This window comes from Dromaius novaehollandiae, chromosome 11, assembly GCF_036370855.1.
Source record: "Dromaius novaehollandiae isolate bDroNov1 chromosome 11, bDroNov1.hap1, whole genome shotgun sequence".
Taxonomy (NCBI): domain Eukaryota; kingdom Metazoa; phylum Chordata; class Aves; order Casuariiformes; family Dromaiidae; genus Dromaius; species Dromaius novaehollandiae.
In genome coordinates, this window is record NC_088108.1 from 6,225,851 (window position 1) to 6,253,002 (window position 27,152).

At 47.6% G+C, this 27,152-nt stretch overlaps 1 protein-coding gene across 1 annotated transcript in view; it reads right to left on the minus strand.

Moving 5' to 3' along the window:
* Positions 1 to 23,987, minus strand: part of PAK3 (p21 (RAC1) activated kinase 3) — a 148,839-nt gene extending 124,852 nt beyond the window's left edge. The window contains exon 1 of the mRNA XM_026100180.2: positions 23,769 to 23,987. The gene's annotated coding sequence lies outside the window, so the exon portion shown is untranslated. The remainder of the gene's footprint in view (positions 1 to 23,768) is intronic.
* Positions 23,988 to 27,152: the final 3,165 nt, after the last annotated feature.

Consider the following 27,152-nt stretch of genomic DNA (forward strand, 5'->3'; position numbering starts at 1 on the left):
CCAATAAAGGCAGATCTTGCAGGAGTGAGCGCTTTCAGACTCCAGAAGAGGATCGAGCAACAAAAGCTGATTTACATCACTCTTTTCCTAAGTTGAACATTTAGACCCTCTTCTGCATCCAACGGTCCTGGTGCATCCTGAACCCCCCTCACCTCTCCGTGCACCAGCAACAAGCAGCCCTCAGCAGCAGGGACTTTTCTCCCTGCAGAGACACTCTTCTCCCAACTACTGCACCCCTCCACCCAGAAATGATTCAGAGTTTGAAAAATATTCCTCATGATTAGCAATCCAGTCAAATTAGATTCACATGGTTCCTCCTTTAGCTCAGCTATGCCTACGATCCTCTCCCTAGCTCTGGTTAACCCCCGTGTTTGTCAGTCGGGCCCAGCATCCGGACTAGACCCGAACAGCACGCTCGCCCATGGCTGGCACAACGCGCCCGGGCGCTTCTCGCCAGCGCTCGCGGCAGCCCGCGCCCCGCCACCGGCTCCCCTGCCCAGGGGCCCGGCGAACGCAGCAGCTACGGGCCCACGCAGGCAGCGGAAGCGCACAGCGTCATTTTCCGATAACAAGAAATTTTCACATCATCTTCTCTTTTCTGCCCCTAAAGGCAAAAATAAGAGTGAGGAGGTTGCTGCTTTTCTTCCTCTTTGCTGTTCCCCTTCTTGTTTTCTACCTTTTCCAAACCTCTCTGATTCTGGTAAAATTAGAGTGACAAAATTCCAGCACTGCATTTTTCTCCTTCATTTTGCTTTGGCAATTTTACAGGGTTTTTTTCTTTTTCTTTTCTTTTTTTTTTTTTCTTTTTTTTAAACTAAAGAGTGAGGAAGGAAAAAGTATAACAAAAAAAAAAAAATCCCTAACCTTTATCCATGGAACTGCAATGATGGGGGCATGGAAGAGAGGATTCAAGAAAATCCAGAATAAGAAAATGAACACTATCCTCTTGAAAAAAAGTTATAGTTATGATTCCCTTCCACCCCTTTATCAGAGATTAAGAAGATACTTTCCTTTCATCTATGCATAGTTTCCATCTATGCATAGTTTCCTACCAAAGCCCATTGGAAAAAATATTAACTCCGCTCCGTACAAGCACAGCTGCGTGAGATTTACCGTGAAGGGTCTGCTGCCACCACTGCCGCCCCACATATCGGACAGCGACCGCCTGCCCAGCGCCCTCCTCTCCATGGAGCAGGTCCTGTTTTCCTGCATCTTGTAAAAATCGTGGGGCTAACCAACTGCAAGACATCCCTGGCCTTCTCGGTCCATACAAAAACCAATCCATCACCCACATAAAGTGAAGATATTGCAGATGCGTTAACCGGCTTCCCCCAGGTCCCTGCGTTACAGTTAGCTAAGTTCTGCCCTGGTCCGCAAGGCACACATGCTCTACTTGACATTGGACCCAACTCAGGATTTTCACACAGTCCAGGTAGACGTTATAGATGGCAAAAGGCAGCTTGAATGTTCAAATCAAAGAGTCTTGCTCTACACAGGAACTAGTTTTTTTACAAACATACTCACTTTCCTAAAGGGAGACCGCACATGCCCCAATACATCGCCTTTCGCTGGGAAATTCCCTTTCACCACTCCAGGACTCCACACGCACGTGTTGCTTTCCTTCATCAAAGGAAAATCTAGCAGGCAAAGAAGGAAGAGGGGAGATGTTGCTCCTAGGGGAATTCGCATGCTATGAAATCAGAAAATTATTTCCAAAAACCAAAATGTTTCAGCATTAAATTCATGTTCCCTAGGAGGCATAGGTTCAGGAAATGCCTTTCCATCAGTGAGAAAATAGCAAGGGGACAAAAAAAAAAAATCCCAACACCTGGTAAGCAATAACCAGAAAAGAGAATTCACCTGGCAGAAGGCACCAGGAAGAAAGCACAACAGCAAAAGTGATCGGCCCACACTGCCCCTAGGGACCCTTCCTCAGCCCAGAGTCAATCCAGGGCCATCACAGCACCCATGTCTCCTCCACATGCTGCCCTGCAGGGCCCAGGCCCCCACAGCAAGGGCAAGCCTAGCCCCACACCACAAGTGGGTATGGGCACAACACAGGCACATCTCAGCAAGGAAACCTCTGTCCCACACCAGGGGAGAAGAAGGTACAAAACCAAAAGCTTCACCAAGCAAAGCATCTAACAGGGACAGATAGAAAGTGGCTGGCAAATAAAAAGGGAAGATTTGACTCATTTCTAATCTAACAAGCCCAAAACAGCCCTCAGTGCTCACCCTTACTCATGCCATCTTGCCTCACCCCTGTGTCTGCTCTTCCCATGAAGGCGGGGGGGGGGGGGGGGGTGTCAATGGGCAAAGACCCTTCTGCTTTTCCTGCATCCACTACAGGACAACAGCCTCCAGGAAGCCAGCAGAGAGATCAGCAGAAGGAAATGAGCCTTAATTTGCCCCAGCACCAGCTGTTGGCCTGGTCTGGAGCTTCACACCCCACCCCTGGGCTAATTGAAAGCACCTGCACTTCAGCCAAAGCCCTCTTGGCTTTGGCTGTGGGATGTGGTTTCCATCCCCAAGGGGTCTGGAACCAAAGCTCTGATCCGAGTACTTTTCTCCCCAGGAAAATTCAGGTCCAGGCCCAGAATGTCGTGCTAGTGTGGCCACCACCTAGGTAGTGGGAGGCTTTATTTGGGCACGGGCTTCCTTGGCAGCTCTCCTGCTGCCATGAGTTAATGGAGTCCACGACACAGAGAAGTTGGGTCTGGGGACTTCACAGCACTGGGGCAGGTTTCCAAGGTCAACTGGCCAGAAAACAGCGCCCTGGACAAAGGGAGAAATGAAAATAAAATGTGAAGAAAACACAGAAAGATGGGAAGATGGGAGCCAATAGATGTGTGACTGACATTTTATAGTTTCCACTCCAGTTTGTTGTCTTCCATAGCCCTAAATAGAGCACCAAAGCATTTATGGGCCCACTCCAAAGCTAATGAGACCAGTGGGGAACGTCTCACTGGGTTTGATGAGACCAGGTCCACAAGGTCCCACGTATATGCGCTTCCCTGGAGGAGTGGGCACATTTGCTATCAGATCTTGGAGCAGCTGTGAATCTTGTGTTTCTGGTGACAAAGAAGTGTCTTTCGGCCTGAGACATCCTAGGCATTTCCTGAAAGCCCCTGTGTGGCTTACAGCAGTTACCTTTCACGGTAATGTCTTTTTAATTTGCTCAAGGACACTTTGTGGTGCCATTGAAGTATCTTTTCAGCAAACATTCTATTACACAGCTCGGAAACTTAATTAATTAACCAACATGTAGGATTTCTCGTGAGCTGCTAATGCAGCACAGAGGAAGACGATCTGCTCTTGCTTACTTCGAAGCCACTTCCAAGCAACTCTGAAGTCTCTGGGCAGAAAAACAGCCCCTTCCTGCCCCATGACTCCACTTTTTCGATCACACAGGATGTATCTGTCCTGGGAAAAAACAACTGCAACTTCGGATGTGATGGATGCAATGAAATCATTACAATTGTAATATCACTTCCTACAACGGAGACTTAACAGATGGACACCTCTGGATCTCAGTGGGACAAGCCAGGAGAAGCTGTCAGGATATCTATTCCAGACTCCACTGAAGTGCCAGATTCTGCATGTACCTACTGAAAAGCCGCTCTGACAGACCAGCTACCTTCACATTCACAAATGTTCCCTTTGAAGGAAAATGGGATTTTTCATGAGAGTGGGACAGTGTGTTTTAATCTGTGGCTCCCTCTGTGCTGCAGATTTCCTCCAGCAAGTCTGCAAAGGGGAAAGAGAAGCAAGCCCATAAGCTGAAGTTCACTATTGAGGGGTCCGCCCCTCTTGGAAAATGCTTAGGAAGTCTGAAAATCAGAAGGCTCAAAACCCATCATACCTTGGGAGGACCATCCCAAGCAGCGCAGCAGCAGGACCGTGCTCCTTCCTCCAGCCAAGCAGGGCTGTGCATGCAAGCAGGGATCCTCTCTCAAGATTGGATGCAGCAGCCTGAAAGTCTCATCAGTGACTGCCCTCTACACTGTCTTTGCTTGCAAACCTGCCAAAGCTGTTAGCAGTAGTAGTATTTTTCTACTTATTCAAATCCTACAGTGTCATTTGCCTTGAAGACGCATCTTGGCAGACAATTCTTACAGCCCAGCTCATTGCTTTGTACGCAGTAAGGTCTTCCAGCTGTTTTCCATGGACCACTATGAGTCTGAATTTCCCCTTTCTCTCTCAAGGTAAAATAGAGAAGGGAAGGATTGTTCAGGTTTCTGAATGAGATTCTCCAGATCCTCTTCTCTACCCCTCAGCATCCCACAAGCTTTACAAGCAGACAGTAAGAATATGAAAAATGAGCAAATTGTTGTTAATTTGCTGTACTTTCCTGAGACACTAAATATCATTTCCATTTTCTCCTCACTTGAATTTTTCCAAACAAGCTTCCTACAAATGAGGGGTTAAATTCTGTCACGGTTGAATCCATTCCCAATTATATTACCGAAATGAGCAAAAAAATGGTGAACTGGGGAGCGGAGAGGGGACAATGCTTTGCTTCCATGGAGCAAATGACCCTGCTCAGCAGTTTGCTAATTCATCCTTGTTCATTTCTGAAGGAGCTTTATTATAAGTTTAATACCTTTTGTTTCCCTGGAAATGCCGCATTTGCCTTGGCTCTCCTATGCAATAAGACAGGAGAGAGAGAGAGCAAATCCACCCAAAGCGATCTGACAGCTCCGAGCACTACTAATACCACTTCGATATCGGCTGCTTCCTGATGGTATCACGGGCAGACGGACTGATGGAGGACACCAAGAGGCGGTATGGCCCGTGGAGACGGGGAGCAGCAGGTCACGTCGCGCTGAAGTGCCCCGGGGTTCTCGGCGGGGCTGCGCGGGCTGCGTTGCACACCACGCCGCCGGACGGCACGGGCCGCGTCGCAGCCCAGCCTTCCCCCGATTGCGGGGCAAACGGCTGCCTTCCTTGTGAGGCTTCGCCGCCCCTTCGGCCCAGCGCCGGGGCACGGACGCGCCACCGACCCGCGTGAGCGGCCAGCCCCAAGCAGGCACGCGGCGCACGTCCAGCGCAGCCCACGCTCATCAACCCGCTTTCCAGCCCTTCCTACCGGGAAAGAATGCTCTTCTCCTGCGGACACAGCGCCTCACGTGCCCGCTTACCACCACGGGCTGCAAAGCCCACCTCGCGTTTTCAGCTGCAGGGAGAGGGATTTGTGCGCTCTCGGGAAGCTCCCCAGAGCCAGAGAAAGGTCCCCCGGGCAGGGGCAGGGGCAGGGGCAGGGGCAGGGGCAGGGGCAGGTCCAGGTGGGACCATTCGCCTGTTCAACTGACCAGCAGACGCCGAATTGCAGAACGAAAGGCGCCCGTTCAGAGCGCCCTGAGGAAGCTTTGCCTCTGCGCCGTTCGCAGGGGCACTTTGTTTCCCACGTACGTGTACATATACATATAGAGAGAGAGATGAAAAATGAACAGGTAGGATATATATCACACACCCATGTTAAGGACTCTCCTCTCCTTACTGCTGTTCACACACACAGCTTTCTATCATCTTAACTTAAAAGCCAAGTTATCCTCTTCCCCCATCAGATCCGCAAAGCCCAGAGGATTGGCTGGAAAAAAAAATATTTTAGAAGATTTTCGAAACATAGAAGGTATCTCAAAGTAAAGACTAAGCACGTGACTTGTGAATTTGTTGCCGATGCCTCAAACACAGATTCACGCACTTCATGCCAGCCTTTCTTCCCAAAAAACCCGAACAAGCAGAAAAAAAAAATATTGATCCCTCAAATTTTATGTCAGGCAATTTCTCCTCTTTTATTTGTGTTATAAAATTTTACTTTATTTTAAAACTACAAAACATTTAAAGCTTTGGCTGCTTCTATTCCTTCTGGTAATTTGTGGGCCTTCAACCTGAACTTTCAAACAAGCCTGCCTTCACTGCGGAAAGAGCAGAAAAAGCGCATTTGCAGGGAAATTGTTATCCTTAGGTTAAAGACTAGCGGAGATGCAGCGCTGCAGTCCTGACCCTGAGACAGCTACAAGAGGTGAACTCCACGGGGAAGTGCACAAGCCAGCTCAATCCGGGGTAAGAGCTGCTCTATCCCTAACCCCAGCACTTGCAAATCAAAAGTCAGGCCTCAAAACAAACGCACTCAAACGCACAGCGGTCCCAGGGCTGGCGAGGAGGAGGCTTCTGCTCTTTACCAGGCAGCTGGCTCAGATTTCCTTTCGTTCTCCCATAGCTGCGGATGGCAGGAAACGGGATGCCGAGAGTCTCCCCCGATCAAGATCTCCCCTGAATCCAAGAGCTGGGGCTTGAAGGAAAACCTCAAAACAGCAAAATTTATAATAAAATAACACTGCAAGATGGGCTTTGCATCGTGGTATCCACACACACCTTTCTTCAAATGAAGTCCAAGTTCCCAATTCGCTCAGTTTTATTCTAGGATATTCCTTGGAGAAAGCCCCTTTCTGGCTTCCGCTTGCTATCATGTGTTTTTCTCTACCTCCCCCTCTCTTTAACCTAATTCATTCCTTAGATGTAAATCTCAGCTATGCAGATTTCCTAACTAGTTCTGAATATTTTTACATTAATATTTTACATTATAAAAGACCAAGACGACTGTAAAAGCCCCTACTGCTGCTTCCTGTTGGAGCCTCGGAGAAGACCGCACTGCTGCCCGCAGCCCGCGCTTCCCGCGACACGCGGCAGGTACGGTGCGGCCTGTCTGCACCCCGGGGTCTGCGTTCCTCCTCTCCACCCCCTGACTGTGTCTCTCTGACTACTGGGCCCCAGGCCTGATTTTTAATGGGTGGTTTTTATAGGTATGACAGCTGGAGTGAAGTACTTAGCACTTGTGAAAATCAGGTCTCTTGTCTCCGAAGCCAACCTGGGCATTCAAAAACCATTAGTCAGATCCTAAAAAATAATGAGACTGGCTTAGAGAATAGGACTTTTTTAGAAATTATACATTTTATTTGCCTTCTGGTGTTTCTGCCTCTTGGGGCTATGTATTCAAACCCTCCTTTTTTCCCTTCACAGCAAGAAGAACTGAAAATTTTCTCCTAAATGAAAACAGAGAATCCTCCAATAAGTTACCCAACTCTGGGAACAGAGTTTTTAGGAAGAATATACAAGTTCCCCAGACTCACGACAACTCACAGAAGTGACTAAAAGCCCATATCCCCATTAGAAGCAATCAGAACCATTTATGGAGGCAAACTCTCTGGTACTTGCAGTGTCAAGGTTTTGTTACACAGGTGTGCTCCAGGTTAAAGAGATATTGGATATGTTTTTGTCCTTTGTGGATGCCGTTGGCTGGGTTCAGCTTGTTACCCCAGTCTCCCCCAGTTACGACAATGCAGTCACCTACATGCAATAATCAAGCACATATGCACTTGGGCTTTCAGGTCTATAGAAGAAGTATTTCAGAAGAAATCTCTTACATTGTCAGAATCTGTGAAGGACCCATTTCATGCAGACTGAGCTGCTGCAGGACACTCTGTCCCCTTTAGCTGTAAGAGAGAGATATCAAGGCTGTGAGAAACCTGTCAACGGTTCCACAGGTTTGGGTTGGGATAAGCAAGTCATCAGAAGTCTGGCTCTTAGGGAGGCCTTGTCCCAGACATTTCCAAAGCACTGGGGAGGGCTCAAGACTAGACTTAGCATTGTATGTTACTCCTTTTGGGGGTAAGAGGTGGGGGAGCAAAACATTAAATACACCTCTCATATTACATGAGCCTGTCTAAACCAAACTACTTCTCTACCATTCCAGTATACAGAAAGACAAACTAGCAGCAATATCTTTAGCAATCCTACACTGGTAAAAGCCCGCCAGGCATCAGGGCAACTGAATAGCAGTGCACTCTGAATGGCGCTTCAAGTTTCCCCTTGCAATGAGAAATTCAAATCCTTCTATAGAGAAAGGGAAATTTCTACAATTTCTACATTTCAGTCTTGCTACATTCTTCAAGTTCTCGCTGTTGAATTCTTTTCCTGGGGGAAGAAGAGGGATAGCAAGATGAAATGCCTATTAGAGGGAATAGTCCAGTAAAAGTTTGGCATGAAATACAAGTCCATCCTCTCATGATCTCAAGCCATAAGGTAGGTCGCACACCCATCTCTTCCCTTACTGATCCAAAAGAGCTGCCTCCCTTTAACAAGGGCAAGCCATGTCCTCACACTCTCTGGCTGGCAGCACACCACCAACTGTAAGATGGACTGCTCCTCCGTAGCCTGACCAAACTAAAAGATTCGTTGCTACTACATCACCCTTGAACACAAGATGTCTGACACAGTCAACAAGTTCCCAGGCTGAAAGCTTTCATGAACCATTATGCAGTTTCCAAGTTACTCTTCCAAGGTAGAAGTCTACCTCCTCTTCCAAGAAGTTCTCTTAGAAGTAGGGCAGCAACATACCATCACCGAAATGGTGCAGAGGACCACAGGCCAGAGAGCAGGATTTGGTAGCCGTCTATCGATGTTTCACTTCCTACACTACAACCAGAATCAGCTTTGGCTGGAGATGGTGCAGCTAAGGACCAATCCGTGAAAGTTAACAGGAGTTAACTCCCATGTTTTTCCTACCACTTACACCTGTGCTGGATAACTTTAGGACATAAGATGAACAGTGTGAGATGTATGACCACTGAGAAATAAAAATGGCTACAAGCACAAAGTCCATCACAGTCTGTCTTGCCCAAGAATAATTTGAGAGGCCTATCTTTGTACTACATATTTTTGGAAGAGATACACATATTTACTGCCTTCCTTTTCTCCCTTCAAACTCCCATGCTGCTCTAATAAGAGTCCCTGGTAAAAGAAACTAAACATACATGGTTTTTCAAAGAAGGCATCAATGTCCTAAAATAAATAATCCTTTAAAGCCTCGTGCATTGCAGCACTTGCTGGGCCTTAGGCAGGGGGAAAACAAGACAAACTGCAGCTGTGAAATATGAAATAAGACAGGAATGAGAAAACATTCCTTTCTCCTGAGGAAGTGTACGCGGAACTGCAAGCATTTTGATCTACCAGTTTAAATTAGGCCTTGCAAATCAGTGGCCTCATATACACACAGAGCTGAGAAACAGCTCTTGCTGAGCGCATGCAAGGGGCTGTACGTGGACTGTGTCCCCGCAACACCAGTGATGAACAGAAGCAGCGGGAGGGAAAGGCAGCCGCGCTCTTCTCTCTCCTTTGCTGTTGTTTTACTTAGCCTTCCTCCCCCTCTGTCTTCTGCTAGAAGCTTTTCTCTTTCTGCTTCGAAAAGAAGCATGACTGTGCAGTAATGAAAGGATGCAAATCATGCCACAAAATGTTTTTTAATGTTTAAAGAGTTTTTAATTTGCAGGTAGAAAGTGAGTGCTCACAGGAATTTGGGGAAAGGAGAAGCTGGTGACTAGGGAGAACTTACTGTGGCTCTTGATTTCCAGCCAACAGTCACCCCTACATGGTCAGGCACATTCAGCTCATTTTTGGCCCACCTCTGTCGCAAGCGGTTTTGCTCAGCCTTCTCCTGGTTTTGCAAGGTGGTGGGTGAGGTACTCCCACTGCTATTATAACTCATTGCTTCCAGAGCCCACCTATTATATCTCGCCGTAGGCTATGTCTGAAAAAATGTGCAAGAACAAGTCCAAACTTTCTAGTCCCCAGTCCCTAGTTAACAGTGAGGTCTTTGATCCTTGGTTGGGTCATTGTACCACGAAGAAGCAAACGTCACCATGCTGAGTGGGAAGGAGAGGAGGTCTGTTTTCCAAAGTACTTGTATAACACTGGTATCTCAGCATCTTAAAATCCATATGGAGTGACAATGGCAGTCCACCTACCCAGCAACAGAGTACCTGGCACAGTTTAGATCTGGTCAGAGACACAAAGATAACCAAGACCTATGCCCATGCGCAGCATCTCTGGTAGGCCGTCCGTGCCCTCCGGCCTTTCTGGGAACTGTCCTTCCCATACCAAAGAAAACAGAATATATCTAGTAGCTGTTGACGAGGGAACAAATGACATATGTTGAGGTAATAATTCACCTCGGTTTGAAGGAAACAGAATATCAGACACTTCCAAAAGCAAATAATTACATTCTACCTAACTAAAGCTGTCTCTGTACAGTCTTGCACATAAGAACCAAGACTTCGCCACTGCAGCCTTGCCATGTCTGAATGTATATCTCTTCAGAATCTCTTTTTAACGTCTTCAGACAGACAAACTTTCTCTTATTTGTGTTTGTGTAAGTGTATAAGTGTGGTTTTCTTGAAGATGGAGACTGCTATGCTGTGATAAAAGGTTTGAAAGGTTGTCTAGCACCCCTGCAGTGTCTCCAAGGGCTTCTGCACCCTTTGGAGAAATGTTATCTCACAACTTCTCAAAGCACCTCAATAGATCATGACAGATATACCTACATCTCATATAAGAACCAGCATGCTAACAGGACTATTTTTCCTATCCATGCAACAATGAAAAACATTAGGGACACAACACCGACATGTGCAGACACCGACTCTAATTTCTAGCAGTAGTTGGTTTGGGCCATCTCTGACTTCCCTCATTCATCAGAACCCAGTTGTTACAGCCAACTATCTTCCAACAGAGTGGCACATGTTATTTCAAGGGAAAAACTAAAAACATACTTCAAAAGCATTCAATCAACCTTGTCAGTATAATATCTGGCAAGAGAAGGACAAATTAGGAACACCAGAACTTACTTGAATGGCTTACTGCTACACACCATGTACTGTTACAATTTTATGTGTGTTCAGCCATGAACTACAGGCATCAGCAAGGTGAAGGCTGAGCAGAGTTTTCTGGTGAGATGTGAGGCACAGAAAAAGATCTGCATCTGGATAATAATAAGAGTTTCTCTAAGTCCTCTCTGCTATGCACGTAAACAAACACCCCTTGCAGACACTCTTCGGTCCCACCTGTGTGTGAGCGGAAGGTAGTACATATAAGATCTCAACAAAAGACAACAATTCTGCTTCATGGCACTTTTGAGGTTTAAGTACTTCAGTGCCTTCTACAATTAAATGAAAACAAATTTATTCCAGCATTTTCATGTAGCAGAATCATTCTGAAACACCATCCAGACTTAAATTGGAGTCTTTCCAATCAGGCAAACCCAGTGGTTATTGCACTGAGCTGACATGTGACGGATTCAAGTACTAGTCCCCGATGTGAGATGAAATTGCCTGACAGATGAGAGACCTTGAACCTGTAATACCTGATTCGGTGTTGGCAGTAGTTCTCCATATGCGTCTGGAGGGCCACATTCATAAGCAGGTGCACCTACACGTCAAACAACTTCAATCTGGGCAGCAGACAGCACAACAGATGAGTGGCAGCCTCTGCTAACAGGCTGGCAATGCATCTCCATTCACTAAGTACCCTGCTTTACAAAAAGCTGAGCATTCCCAATTGCAGAGAAATTTAAGAGTAATCAGCAGTTTGTAAGCTTGTCCTGTCTCCTCAGATCTCAGTACAAGTTCAACACATCAGTTCAGAAGTGCCGAAGAGACATTCTTCTCTGTTTCCCCGTCGTGATTTTGCAGAACATCACATTTCCCCTTTCTTCACCTCAGTTTTACACCAGCTCTCCATTAACAGAGGACTTCTTGAATGACAACTCTTTTCCATGTGCCAAATGCAAGAGTGGCAGATTAGAAGGTGAGGGAGAGCGACCCAAGGGGGAATCTTGCCTACACTCATTTCTAACACAATCAGCCATACCCTATTGTCAGACTTAGTCCTCCTCTCTGCAGGTCTCGGGGACTTCCCTCTCCTTCCTACAGCAAGGAGACCAAAGCAAAAATTGCTGAATATCAGATTTTTTTTGTATAAATTCATCTTCCAGAACTTTATGGTGTGCAAACACACATTGTTAAAACATTATTTGCCTTGTTAAAATATATATGTAGTATTAGATCCACCTCTGCTGATTTTTTTTATTATCTTCACCCAAGGGAAAGAAGTGCCAATGTTATATTTCAAATGCTGCTTCTGGAATAAGCAAAGGACAGTACTGAAGAGCAGCTGGGTTTGCTCTCTCGTACTCTCGAGTATTTCAGACAGGGATGGGAAAGAACAGCACTGTGCAACGATTGCCCTTCCACAGTGTAATTAACTCTCCTTTTCCCTGGCGCTGGAGTGCTCATCGCCTTCACCCATAACTGAAAGAAAGAACAGAAAGCTCTGGGGGCAAGAGAGGGGATGAAAGCAGCTATTGAAAGTTGTTCTCCCTGTCAGCTGCACGTTGCTTATTTAGGTAACTGGAGACGGTTGGCTTGCTGGTTAATTTTTTACATCGCAGAGGACACTGTAAATAAATTCTGTGCGCACACCATGTCGAAATGGTGAGATCAGGAGACTCAGACTCACAACCCCGAAATTACGCTCTCGCTACATCACCCCACAGCCTTGGGCAATCTGTTCCCTCCCCACCCTGCCATAAAATATTCTTTCACCAAGACACCGCAAAAAGCTTCACATCAGCTGAGACCACTGCCTGTCACATTGCTTTACTGTTGCCTCACACTCGCTACATCGTCATCCCCCTTATATTCCCACTGAGAGCAGTCTGGGGCAGAGTCTGTCACTGCCTTCATGCCCTCGGGTCTCATTCAGGCCTGGGGACCCTAGGCACAATATTCACCATGCCTCAGTTTACCCACCTGTAAAATGGAAGTCAAGATGCTTCCATCTGTCCAGGCTGGAGGCTGGGTGTCAGCGTGGGAACTGCCTCGCACTGGTGGCACGGTTGAGGCAGGAGACATGCAGCTCCTGAGCTTCACATCTCTGTCTCTTCTGGGGCCACCGACTCAGGGCAGCCGGTCAGGCAGATCTAGCTTGCTGGCTACCCACTGAACCAACCTGATTTGAATCTCACAGATACTTGGTAATGAGCAGTCTAAGTGCTCAGATGCTTGAACAGAAGGAATTGCTTTCTAATTAGAGCCATGGACACCAAAAGAACTAGCTAATAAGCACAAACATAATTATCATTAGAGGAGACTTTATTAAGATACTTACAATTGAGACTGTAGCCATTTGTTCTGCCAATAAGCTTAGGTAAAACTGATGCTTTGTATTCTTTAAACCTCAACTGGTTTAATTAGACTAGTTGAGGATATTTGATACTCCATCCCTTTGGCCCTTCTAAAATAATCACATCATATGTCCTATTTATTAATCTTGATTTATATCAAGACATCCCTCTATTTCTCAAAGGGGCATTTGTAAAAGTTAAAACACAGAGCCAGCCAATAAATCCATCCCGGATATAATGAAATGACCTTCCTCGGAAGTAAAACCCATCTCCCTGAAAAGCCAAAGAGGCCTTTGTCGGCTTTGCTGAAGCTAACTGCAGCTTGAAAGATGGCATCTTTGTCTAAGAGGCTAGAAAAATTGGTAGCTATCATGTGTGAGTGTATTATTAAAAGTGACAATTATCTCCGTATGCGTACGATTGGAAGTCCTGATTTTATAGAATATAACATATGCGCTGCTGCTGTTCTGGATGGCCTAGCATCAATAAAGCAAACCAATTTTGAATGCCCAAGGCCGGGACCTCAGGGACAGCAGATGGTGCCCAGGATACCCATTCTCACATTAGCATAAGAATAGCATGGAGTGGGTCACAGATTGCCTTTAAGCAAGCTTTCCCTTGTCCACACAATCTCTTGCCTTCTGCCAAATGAGACAACAGCATTGTTTTGGTTTTTCTAATGTAGGTAGTCAGTGCTTCATTACATAAAATGCATTTCACAAGCAAGTCAGGCAATAAAGAAATCCACCTCCTTCCTAACTAGTTGCACTCCATAAACTCCTCATTCAAATTTAGGGAACAACAAAAGGAAATGAGCAATCCTTGATAATCTGCACCAAAACAATTTGGGACAAGTGACCTAGAGTTCTTAAAATTAGATTTACTTTTTCTTAAATTGCCTCTAATGTTGTGTGCAATGAATTGCAGCTACAATCGCTCGCAAGCACAAATGGCAGCATTTTGATATCCAACTTGACTCTATCATGGAAAACTAGAACACATCCCAGATACAATATTGGAAGCTGGGCCCCAGATTTTTTAAAAATAGCATAAAATGCATGCGCTTATCTGGATTCAACAACATAATGGGTCCTGATCCCAAACAGAGCAAAACTTCACTTCATTCCGAATTTCAGTGTTGGTGTTAAGTATAAAGCAGCTAAGGCCTAGACTCTTCAGAGAGAAGTTCAGACCCAAAGTTAGGATATCCTATGCAATACATCATGAGATGTTATGCTCTTTCTGGTAAACACTGTTAAGTTCCTCTTTAAATAATGTGTTTCACAGAATGTGTGTATGGGACCTGCTCCTAGAACAGTGACCATTAACACTGAACAGAGCTTTGTGTGTTTAGAGGTCTGTCTTCATGGCTGCATTAATTCAGGTTTCCAAAGTAATTAATTAATAATTAATTCCTGATTTCTGAAAATGTTACTTTGCAGTACTCATCTGGTTCACTCTTAGTGCCCTTTGGCTAGGGATGCTCAGCCAGTTTCATTTCCTGGCTGGGCATTAACCAGCAAGGGAATGTTTCGACACCACTCATCACACATCAGTCAAATCAAATCTGGCAAAAATCTACCAGAAGTCAGTCTACAAAAAAAGGAAGTGAATTAATTGAGAGATTGCCTACGACCTCACAAGTTCTCTGCAAGAAAGGCACACAAGGGCAGATCTCATTTCTTCTTTTTTCTCCATCCAAGAGACAGGAAGAAGAAAAAAAAAGGGGGGAGGGTATCATATCTACTCTTAAACCCAAGGAATTAAAAAGAGAAGCAGGACCAATCCATGCAGAAGTTTGCACCCATGTATCTCTTCCTTATCAGTTACGGCTTGGCCTGCTCAGATCATCCTTGAGATCCTCATGATGGGAACTTATGAAGTGACGACTGGCACGAAAAACCTGCAGAGTTTCAGACAGATGGTTTATCTCATGTCCAGCTGAAAGTCCAAAAATGTAGGGATCGCAGTGCCATGGATTCACTAGCAAGGATCTCAGCAGGCTAAACAAGCCCTTGGTTTCCCAGCCCATCCTTTGAAACAAGCCTGCCCCCGACAAGGAGCTCGCAAAGGCGAGTGCCCCGACACCGCAGGCACGTCCCAGGTTCCAGACATGGGCCGACGGGGAAGCAGCTGAGAGCAACAGCTTTACACACAACACAGAGTGGCACAAGGAACAGAAGAAAATCTTTTGTTGATGTTGCTGTTCTTGTTTCTCATGTAACACAGTTTTTGTTCCCTAAAGCCAGCATGCTAATTGCCAACTGAAAATAAGTCATCTCATCATCCTACTTGAATAAATACCAATAGTTCTTGAGCATGACTGGAAAATTCAAGAAGCCATATCTGGGCACTGAAAGTAAATTGCTATTTCTGTATCTTCCTCAGCATATCTCCCTCTAAGTAAGCTGCTTGAGCATCATGAGTTGCTTCCCTGCGCAATCTCAAGCAAGTTGCTTAGGGCTTAGTTTTCAGAACTATTGAGCTTCAAGAATTTCAATTTTCACTCAACTCCCTGAAAATCAGGGCTTCAGCCTCCTTCCAGTCAGATCCTTCTGGAAATGGCGGTTTTAAAAACAACATCAAATGACAGCTTGCAACACTGCCAGCGGAAGGCAGCCCACTGAAAATACTCAGCATTATTTAATGGAGAGAAAATGGAAATTTAGCAATGTTTCCTGACACTACCTATGGGGAAAGACCATTCCACAACTGCAGGTGTCTCCTGGCAGGGGGGTCCAGAAGGCAGGTGGATGCGGAGAGGTGCTGATCCTTGCTCGAGGGGAAGTGTCATCCCCTCCGGCCACTGCTAAGACTTCTCACACTCATTGCACAGCACGAGTGAGAGAAGGGAAGAAGACAAACACAAACGTTGTAGCAAAACATGCTAATTAAAGATATTACACTGTGTATGTGCTGCAAATTTATAGCCATCATGTTGAGATGATGTCCAGGAAAGTATTGTTTTCAAATGATCTCTAATATCACATTTATTCTTCTCAGATTCTGCTAAGTAGCCAAGTTGGGGTGGTTTACAGACAAAAAGTACACTGTAGCTAAAGCATTGCAGGCAAGTGCTGAATATTCTGTAAAAGCATGAACAGAGCTTTTAAAACACTTCCCCACAAATGTCCTCTCCCTCAGACATCCCATCTTTCACCCCTGGATTCCTAAGACACTAGAAATGCCTCAGTTCTGTGGTTACCTCGAGTTTTCTCATGCAAACAAGCACCAAACGTATTACGAAGAAAACAAACAGCAGGCAAACCCCCCCAGAACAGTCCTTCGGCTTATTCCTCTCTTATTCTTCCTGAGCAGGCTCCGAGCCAAAGATGCTCCAGCCACAGCTGAGGAGATCAGTGCTAAATGCCGTTAGTTGTTTGCAGAGGAAAAAATCTCAAAATAAACAAGTTCTTAAAGGTATATTATTCCCCCTTGCTAAACATTAAAGAGGGGCAAAAACAAGCAATCTCTTTATCTCCCCTTCATTAATTAATAATATAAACAATAAGCTGAAAATAAAAATGGCAAGTGTCTTTGACCTGATGGGAAAACCCCCGAGACCCAGGCGTAAGGCTCCTGTCCCGCTCGTCACGCGGCCGCCCTGCTTTGCAGGTGGTGAGGCAGACACGAAACCCCACACTGTGACGAAACCTCGTGTCATCTGCAGGGGCGCGTGCTCCGCGCGGCCGCTGCGTGCCGGGGAGCCGGCCAGGCGGGGCTTTGCCCACGGAGCCTTCGGCGTGCGGAAGAGGAGCATACCCCACCGCAGCCCCGCAACTATTACGCAGCTGCAGTGAAATGGGAGTTAAAGACCCGTCAGGCCCCAATGTGCTGCTCTCATGGAGCTTTTACGCTACTTGCCTCTGGCTGTCTTTGCAAGGAGTGAAGATGGTACTCAGCATCCTTTTTTACAAAGATCTCAAAGAGATAAATAAAAATAATTTCCTATGTGGAAAAGGCTAAGTGCAGAGAGGTTAGCTGACCAGTCGAGCCTCTCGCAGCACGGCCGCGGGAGAGCCGGGGGCAGAATCCAAACCGGCTGATTACAGCCCTGTGCTCTCAGCACTCAGTGGATAGCACCCAGCCTTGCCGGGGTCCTTCTCGGGGAAGTTTGCCCTGCCTACGCGTACTCAGTGCAGTGCCCAGCTGGGCCGGGGAGCCGCTGTGACAGGCGCCTGCGCGGATGTGCAAGGAAGGCTGTTTCAGGAGCAGCCGCACCAGGGCTTCTTCCAGAGGGCAGCTTCTCACCACCTTGTTCGGTTTTACAAGTCGGCTTTCCCTAACTTTTAATTTAATCTGAAGGATTTGATTCATTGTTTCTCAGCAATGAACTGTCTTCTTTAAAAGGGCTAATCAAACTTTGATGAGGCCCTTGTGCAATGCAAAGATTGATGAGGTATATTAAATGTTAGGTGTGGAGCAAAACTGAAGATAAGGACAAAAACTCCCATTGAGTTCAGTGGAATTATGATTTGATTTTCTATGTGTATCTTTTCCCATTGCTCTATCTCATATTTTAGCGTATTTGAGTAACTACCTCAGTCTCCTGGGAGAGGGAAACAGTAACCTCTCCTCTGCTTTGCTTAACTTGCTCTTTGCTTGCCAATATCACCACAGAAGGAGCATGTTTTTCTGGCTTGCTGGAGTGCGCCCTTGCACCAGGACTTCGCTGGGCTACAAAACCATAGCTTCCACCGACAAGTGGGCAGACTAAAGCAGTGTAAGAAATGTTCTCGGCCTACCCCATAGACAACTAAAACCTAGAGCTCATCAGCCCGTCAGTCATCCAGACCAGGAACCCAACCAGATGCAGAAAGGGCTTAGGAAGACACATAAATACAATCCACGGCAGAATGTAGAAAGCTGCCGCCCAGGACATCCCCCTGCCAGCTCCTCCTGCACCGGCACTGCTTGGCTCATGGACAGCCCTGGGTTGTCCATGCATCCACAGGCAGGATGGAGCGAGGCTTTTGATGGCAAGAGCTGGGAGAGGGGAAAGGAGGAGAGGTTCTCCCGCAGGTGTGCAGGAGTCACCACGTGTGTGGGAACTGGAAGTTCGTAGCAAAATTAGCTGCTGCTTTAGACCTGAGTCTCCCACTTGAATACTTCTGTCCTAGGCAGTGTTTGCCTTCTTACTCCTAAAAATCTTCGGCCATGGAGATGCTGCAGTCTCCCTAGGCAGCCTGTTCTAGGATTTAATATCACTGCTGCTGGAAACCTTTTTAAAATTAATAACAATAAACCTTTGAAAAACTTACTAAATAGCATGCTGATCTCTGAAGGCAAGAATGAGATATAACGTGGGCAAAGAGATTAGCCCACAAGTTCCTACAGGATGGGATCTGCGCTGTCCCCTGGACCACCCAGGACCAGTCATTTCAGGCTCGAACAGCAGAGCTGGCGACCTTCAGACCTACTCTAATATGGCAGTTCTCTGCTTCTACTAAAATAAAATAGCTCACACCGATTGTCAGACAGCAGGTCAGTTTTTCCAGCTGATCCTCTGTCTTATTAGGTAAGATATACTGTTTGATTATTGCCCTCTGCTAACCTCTGCATAAATTAGCCATTAAGGGCTAGAACACAAATTATTACTGAAAATTCAATCAGTGTTTAACTGATTTTTAATACATCATCATGTGTAGGTCAAAGTGCATTAACCTGCCCAAGACTATTGGAAAAGATTTCATTAACAAAACATGATTTGCCCTATGCAGCCTAACAACAACATGACAGAAAAAGAGCAATGGTCCAGGACACGGGAGGGAGATGGACAACTGAGTAGCCAGGACTAAACTTCCCCATTTTGGGGTGCAAATGCTGTTTTCAGGATGAGACATTATCCATTATTGCACCTACAAAAGAAGTTTTGTCTTCTACGTGGTTTCATCTCTACTCTGCTTGTCTGACACACGTTCCCAAGCTGTGGTTCATGAGTTGCTAGCGACATGTAAGGCCACAGTAGGTGATCCATATGTTTCCCAGAGAAACATGTCACCTCCGCAGTGTTCGATGCTCACGGTCACAGGCTGGCTTGTGAGAAATGCCACCAGTGGACAGTATCCGAGGTTCCAGGTTCAGGAAACCACTGACACACTAGTCTGTGCCTTTGCTTTGGGTACAGCGCGGTACTGGGGAAGGAAATGCGTCACACCATGCAAATATTAAGGGATGGATCCACTCCAAAAATGAATCAATTCCTTCTGGGGAAAACATGCCAACAAATGGATTTAATCCATTGTGAAGCACTTGAAACGGCAAGAGAATCACAGAAAAATCCACAGGTGGAAGGAAACACATTAATCCAGGTCTGTAATACCATGTCCAGAGTCTGTCATATAATGCTGGATTCCAAGGCAGGGCTTATGGAGACTCTGTGATACCACTAAACAGGATCATTACCAGACTATAGCTGTGCCAGTCTCAACTTTGCATCAGAGAAAACCACATCAAGTTCTTAGTGTACCACATATGCGCTGGCACTATCACCACTGGCTCCAAAACCCGCTCTCAACTAGACTTAGTCAGAAAGAAAAATTCAGACTACAGAGTGAACTGTAAGGGCTGCCTGCAACCAGCAGCAGCTACAGAAAGGTCCCTTTCACATCCTTCCTAGCATCACTTTACCTAAAAGGAAGGTACAGAAAAGATGGAGCCAGACTCTTCTCAGAGATGCACACTGAAAGGATAAGAGGCAACAGACAGAAGCTGAAACATGGGAAATTCTCATTAGATATCAGATTTTTCACCATGAGGAGGGTCAAACACCGAAACAGGGGTCGGAGAGGTTGTAGGGTCTTCATTCTTGGAGCTATTCATAACTCGACAGAACAAGACCCTGAGCAACCTGCTATAAGTTGGTCCTGCTTTGGGCAGGCAGTTGGGCAAGATGAACTCTAGATGTCTCTTCCATCCTAAATCATTGTATGTTTTTTCCTGGGTATATCTGGGCCCATAACCTAGAATCTTCATTAATATTAATACATGTTTTTTAAATTTAACCTGACTCTCTGCACTGATCAAGAATGGAAGCAGCCTGCTGGTGGTCAGCCAAGACAAACAGTCGCGCTCCCCACAAAATACCCACGGTGGTGGGCATCCGCACTGGAGAGCTTTGCGCCCAGAAACCCTCTGCAGTGCGCTCTGCTAGTGCTCCACCCGCCGTGCTCTCCGCCTGCTCAGGCAGATACTACACATCTCTCGCTCTGCCCAGCAGACCAGGACCCTGTAACTGGGGACAAGTGGGTTCCTCAAACCCAGTCGTAGTGAAACCTTCTGGCACTTGATACACTGGAAGAAAGATTACTGGGGAGAATAATCAGAAGAAAAAGTCCTGAACACCTCAAAATGCAGCTAGTTCTATCTTAAGGGTTAAGGCTTCAACTAGGGGGGCAGATTTAAAGCACTTGCTTAATCCTAGGGAGCACTGTGAGAGACTGGGAGTATTTACACATACTAGAATAGCTATGATCTGATGATTTAAAGTGGTATCTATTGATGCCCATAGGTATTTTAGGGCCCATCCTTTCTCTGCTGAGTGTCTGTTTGCATGTAGTTGTTTTGCCAACTAGTGACAACCTGTTTAGAAATATCAGGAAACACGAAATCTGGAGGTGTATCAGTGTGTGAGCGTCCAGTCCAAAACCTTTGTGAAAATAACCTTCAGGAATGGCAATCAGCCAGGGGTGCAGTTTGAAGCCAGCTAAGATACGAATAAATATTCATGGCAGCTAAGGATTTGGGATTTAAGGCTGTTCTGCTAATGCAGATAAATAGTCAGATATCCTTGACTTATGTAGACTAAGCTCAGTTTGAAAGAGAAATCTACACAATACCATGCAAATAATACTGCTGCTGCTGGGGAGTTTTATGGGGGGGGACAGGGCTGTTACCCTAACTTTCGAAGAATAAGATGAAATCTCTGTAATGCAAATGTCTATGTTGGGAAGAAGACCCCAAAAGTGCCATTCATGCTTCCAATGGACCCTGGGCCATTGGTGCCCCACGGCAGAGCGATGGGTCTCCCTGGGCCGCACTGCTTTAGTACTATGCGTTTCGTTATCAGGCAAAGTGGCTTCTAGGCAGCTCTCGCCCATTTTGGCATCTTTGCAATGAACAACATAATCCCAAACTAAGATTTTACTGCTGTTGCTCCCATCCACTGTGCAGCCCTCTCTGCACTAAGGGAAATGTTATGTGGTACAAACCCAGTCTCCCGGTTGAGGGCAACTGACTGACGTGATGACTACCTTCGTGAGAGTCGGTTTACACAAGAGATATACAGAGTTGAGTTGCTTAAGCATGTTATTACAGCTGTTAACCATGTTACAGCAGCATATCTATGTAACCGCTTAACTGAATTAAAGCCGGGCTTTCCTCCCAGCAGAGCGAAAAGCTATAGTTACAGCCTGCCTCCCAGACACATCACGGGCAGAAGGGACCTCAGAAGAAGTTATTCAAAGGGAAGAAGAGTGAAAGAAAATTGCATCCCTTCCTCTGCATGTTCACAAGGAGAAGGATAACTGTGCTTTATAGCCCATTCTTAAAACAGTCTGCAGCTAACCACAGCACCAGCCTCCCACGCCGGCTGGATGCCAGCCGAGGCGGCAAACGTGGAGCCACGGACGAGTCATTCCACGTGCGCAGATGTAAGTCAGGAGCCTCATCCACATGCTCCAGAACTTGAACTTTCACATTTTTTTCAACACACCTTCAGACTTTATGGAAGAAATGAGCAAGATGACAGATGGAATATTTTTTTCTTAAAAAGCTCTCAGTCTGCATTATTTCACCGCTTCTCAAGTTATTTCTTCCGTCCCGTTGTCAAAGTACAGCGTGCTGGGTTTCTCCAAGTCCGCGTGGACTCAGCAACTCGCACTCTCTCTTCCCTCTTGTGACTGTGGTTTCTGCAAAAGCTAAAGGAGTGCAAATGACCTTTAAACACCTCCAGCCATCACACCTGTAGCTGGCCAAGAGATGAAGAACAAACTTAAAGGGCCGAGGAAGTGCAGCCCATGGCATGGCAGAGATAGGTCAGGCCCTATTTCCCAGCTCTATCACAGACTTTCAACGACCTTAAGCAAATCCCTTCCCTTATAGTTTGCTATACATCCAGGTAATATTAAATTGAGCAGGCTTCTGGCAAGACTCTTCCAAAGTACAAGGCTCAGCTGCCAGTATACAGGTTTAAGGCATTGAAGCACTCTGGAAATCTAGGTGTTCAACTCTCTTAGACACCAAAGATTAATTTAAAAAGGCAAATGAACGCAAATATAAACAGAGCCAGCACACTTATGATCCCTATTTAAGCAGCTACCTTCAGTGTCAGAGCTATGGAAATAGCCACACTCATTGAGCTCGTCAGCCTCCCTGTTGTTAAAACACACACTAGAGATCGCAGCAGCCAATACGTTCATTCTCTCAGTTAAGGTATATTTACCCTAGGCTGAATCTCTTTATGATCCTGTCAATTCGCACCCAGATGAGGATTACTTAAAGACATACATACAACGAGTTTCACCTTTGTGATGGAAACTATTTACAAGTGAGGGCGCAATAGTTTGTTAGGGCACTTACTCCCCACCCCCCCCAAAAAAAGATGCTCTGTGTTGCAGCATCAAGTAGATCATCCCTGCTGTGACCTCTTCCAATGTCAGTGACAAAGTTTTAACATGATCTCGGTGCTCACTGTCTCCGTTGGACGCCAGTGTGCCCAGAGCTGGAGATACTTGACGACAGAGGAAACGTGACTGCTGCACCAGAGGAGTGACAGCAGCAAGGGCAAAGGGGCGCTTCGCCCCGATCCAAGGTGGGCCCACAGTTTAACTTCCATACTTGCTTCAGCAGAAGTCCACACTGCCCGTCTCCATTTCCAGTACTCTGCTCACCACCACCGCGCTGCTGCAGCAGCTCACGGTGCTCCATTGAGCTGGTGCACGGGTACGACACCTAGCCCCGAAATGGCTGGACAGGCACAGAGATTACGCCACTGGCACCATGAGGAGCTTTAAGCTGTGACTGGCTTCAAAGGGAGCCCTTTGGAGTCATCCCCCCCGGGACTCTGCAAGTGACTCATGCAAAGACCGTCAAGACCATCCCAGGGAGCCTTCAGATTAAAAATGAAGACAAGCCAACTGTTGGGAAATGCCTAATCTGTGAAAAACCACTCGTCTCAAGGCACTGGAAGGGGAAGTCGCTTCCAGCACACCTGGCAGGGAATGAACTCGGCTTGGCCCAGAGCTTTGCAGCCCAAGGAGCCGGGCGTCCGGGCGGCTCTCCGCGAGGAGCCCACGGCCGCGCAGCCCTCCCCGCGCCCCGCCGGGCACCCAGCCCCGGTCAGGGCCCCGGGGCAGCCATGGGCAGCCAGCAGCCCCCCGGGCTCCCATGCCAGCCAGGCCCGGCCGCCGTGGCCGGGCACCCGCGGGACCCTTTCCATCCAGGCCATGCCGCCTGGAGCCTCGCGCTGCCCAGATCCCGCAAAACAGGCAGCGAGGGCTGGGGGCGGTTTTCGGGCACAGACGTGCTCTCCCTGGCAGCTCTCAGAGAGGGGGGAGCTGGCGGGCGGCTCAGGGGCTCTCCCGTCCCTCCCAACCTGCCGCCCGCGCGGCCCCTGCCTCGGCTTTGTTGCTGCGCTGGCCGGGTGCGGGGTGGGAAGCAGGTCGCTGCAGGGCGCCTGCCTTTTCCCTCCCAGCCGGGATGGAGCTGCGGCGGGCGGGCAGGCGAGGGAACAAAGCAAAGGACAGACCTTCTCTCTGGCCTCTTCCGCGCTGGGGAGGGTGAGCTCGTCCTCCCTGGCTGCGGCCGCGGCTGCTGGCGGGATGCTGGCGGGATGCTGGCGGGGCAGTCGCGGCTCGCGGCGCCTCAGCCGCTCCACATTGCTCTGCCTGCCGGCAGCCGCTCTTATTTTTTCTCCCCCTCCTCCTTCCACCCCCTCTTTTCAGGGGGAAAAGAAAGGAGGGGGGATCTTTCTATTATTATTATTCTAATATATTCTGGGGGCTTGTGGTTCCTGCAACCAGGCGGAAGTGAAACCCGTTTTCGCCCCCCTCCTCCTTCCGCGATGCTCCGGGGGCTGGATGCAGTCTCGCAGCGGCCGAGCAGCCTTTGGCCCGGGGAGGATGCGGCCGCGGTCCCCGCAGCCCGGCCCTTCCTGGGCTAAAGGATCACCCAACGGCTGCAGGCGCCGCGGGTGGCAGGGGCAGCCCCGCTGCCCTGCTCCCAGTCCTTTGACCCCGAGGTGGGATGGGGAGACAGCACTGTCCCTGAAGTGCAGAGGTTGCTCCTGATCCAAAAAAGGAAAAAAATCAATCATTTTCTTAATCTCATTGAGAGGGAAATCTCTCTGCCCCTGTTTGCTGTTCCCTGATGCTGTTCCCTGTGCCAGGAGCCAGGCACGTCTTTAAGCTGTCGGGTCACTGAGCGATGGGCTGCAAAGGTCTTTGTAGGGCAGCGCCGCACGCTCCCCGCACTCGGACGGGGCATGTGCTGGGCGCGCAGTATCCGTACCTACATAATCCAGACGCAGCAGTTCAGCCGGGCGCCTGCAGAAGCGTTGGCGGCGTGGGGTAGGGACGTGCCAGGTGAGCGCTGCGGTCCTGCGCGCCTGCGGAGACCCCGCGGAAGGAACAAGTTGGCAGAGTTGGCAGCGGCTGCTTCAGTGACCCCCAATTATGGCTGTAGCACAAGAGGAGAAGCTGTAAAACGCAGCTAAATACAATAGCATCTACCAGCTCCGTAGTGACATCCTGTGGCATGGGGGCACAACTGCTAACGGCCAGTCGAGCTCTGCTTTTACCAAGGACCAGACCTGACAAGCACGGGTGCGAGTTGTGCATTGCCCGCTGACCGCAGCAGGAGCAGCTGCATGCCCAGCATGCTGGAGTCACACAATGGTTGTTCGGGAACCTAAATCGGTATAAACAGGTTTGTTTTAAATCAGTCTGCTGCCTTCTGCTGCTGCAGAGCTCCTCTGCTTCTCAAAGGTGCTGGCTATCAGGCACCGTGGTGATTCGTGCTGTATAAACGTGCGGCATCTCCCTCGGTGCATTATAGACGAGGGAGCGCGTGGCTCTAAACACTGCAGCTGGCCTCCTGCCGAGGCTGAGGAGCAGAGAGTGAGCGAGACACCAAATGAGCATCCAGCTAACTAAGGCAAATGTTAATTTCTTAATTCGGCATGTGTCATCATGTTGAAACAGACTTGCAGAACATTTCACCCAGCCAAGAAGCACAGGGCTAGAGATGAGGTAGTGAAACCCTGTCCCTCCCCAGCTCCCCACTGCTGCTCTCGCACAGCACACCGGGGAGCCTGTGGCAGAAAAGGCAAGAAGGAAAAACCTGGTGAAAGACAGCTGGGTGCACAGACCGAAAACCAGAATCTATCCATGTGCAGGAGCAAAGGGTGAAGTCAGCACATCCAGGCAGCTGAGCTACATGGGATCCAGCTTCCAGGAGTGCCAAGAGTCATGAAGATCTGGTGGCATCCAACCTAAAGAGGTCTCCGCTGCCCCTGGCAAGCTCGGTGAGCTCCATGCCACCGTGTTTACACTGCTTCCACAGCCCAGATCAGAAAGAGGAAGGCTAGCTAGGGCAGGCCTGTGCACATAGCAGCTGAAACTCCTGATCGTTGTGCAGAGCTATGTGGGTGCCGGGGTAGATGGGTGGCTGAAGGCTCTTCTGAGCTGCACTGCAGAAGTCACTCACGTCAGATCATGCAGGTCTGCACAAGAGGTGACCGGCACCCCTTCCGAGGCTCTCTGGGGTCCCCCTCGCCACCAGCTCGCAGCACCGGCGGGACTATTCCCAGGGAAACGCTGTCTCCATTCTTGCTCACAGGAGAAGTGAAGCAGTCAACAATGCTGCCATCGACTTTGTCAGGTGGCACGTTTGGGACCTGCTGTTCTGGCCTCACTGCAGACTCATCTCTGCACTCAGTTTTGTGTTAAACACATCCTTCAGGTCCTAACAGCAACCCAGTTGCTTAGTCAGCCGGCAGCATCCATCCCACAGCCTGAGGGTGCTGGTGGACTTATTGCTAGTGGATGTCCAAAGAGCCATGTCAGCAAAAATGCCCTCGTCCAGGTGGGATTGGCCAGAAGATTGTACCTGGTCCTAACAAGCGCATGCCTGGACACACTGCTGCATGAATTTGTGTCTTGCAGCTTAATTACTGCAACTCCCTATGCTTTGAAATAAACCACAGCTGGTGCAAAATACAGCAGATGTCTGCTCAGCAATGGAGCTCAGCCTGGTGCTTTGCTCACACTAGTTTCTTGCTAAGTACAGACTTGGGTTTTCTGTTTTCTGATATTCGAAGCCTGTCACATCTTCCGTAGCCAGCTCTCGCTGGAACACCGCAGCCAGTGACAAAATGGGGGAAGACGAGACTGGGAGCCTGATCTTTCCCAGGCAGTATTCCTGCACTGGGGAACGTATTTTGCCTTACAGAGATACAAATAACCCAGATCCCATTGCATTCAGAAATAAAGGCAAAACTTCTTTCCTCAGCTTCATTTCTTCACGCAGAAACATGCAGAGAATGCTAGTATGCAGCCCAACAAATCCAAGCTCTATAAACTAATCAAGTGATTTCTCTTATGGGCTAGATAGAAAGCAAGACAGAAAAGCAAACAGCTTTTTTCTATTTTAAAATACTTGGGAAGCACACAAGTCCCACAGAGATGGGAGCCATCTAAATATATAAAGACATAGCTAGATAAATGAATCCATCTGTTGTAATCTAGCAGTTTCATAAAACCAATGAAAAAAATTGACAGTTTCATGAAACCACTAAAGTGCTATTGATACTTTCAAGTGTTTAAAATTCTTCTCAAATGTGTATGAATGTAGGAAATCAACCATCCCCTCCTGGCTTCACAAAGGGACTAGACAAGGGACAAGACTGTTCATGAAGCTGATGCGGACAGATATGTCCTGATAAACTGTGTAATTGAAGCAAACTGCCATTAAGATTCTCCCCAAAATACTCTTCTGGTTTGCAGGATATGTCAGTACACACATACACCACTACCCTTCTTCCATCCAGGGATCTCAAAGCATCTCACAGCCTGTGCTGAAGTAAATACTACGACACCTCCGTATTATTTCTCCACCAGGGAAACTGAGAAGC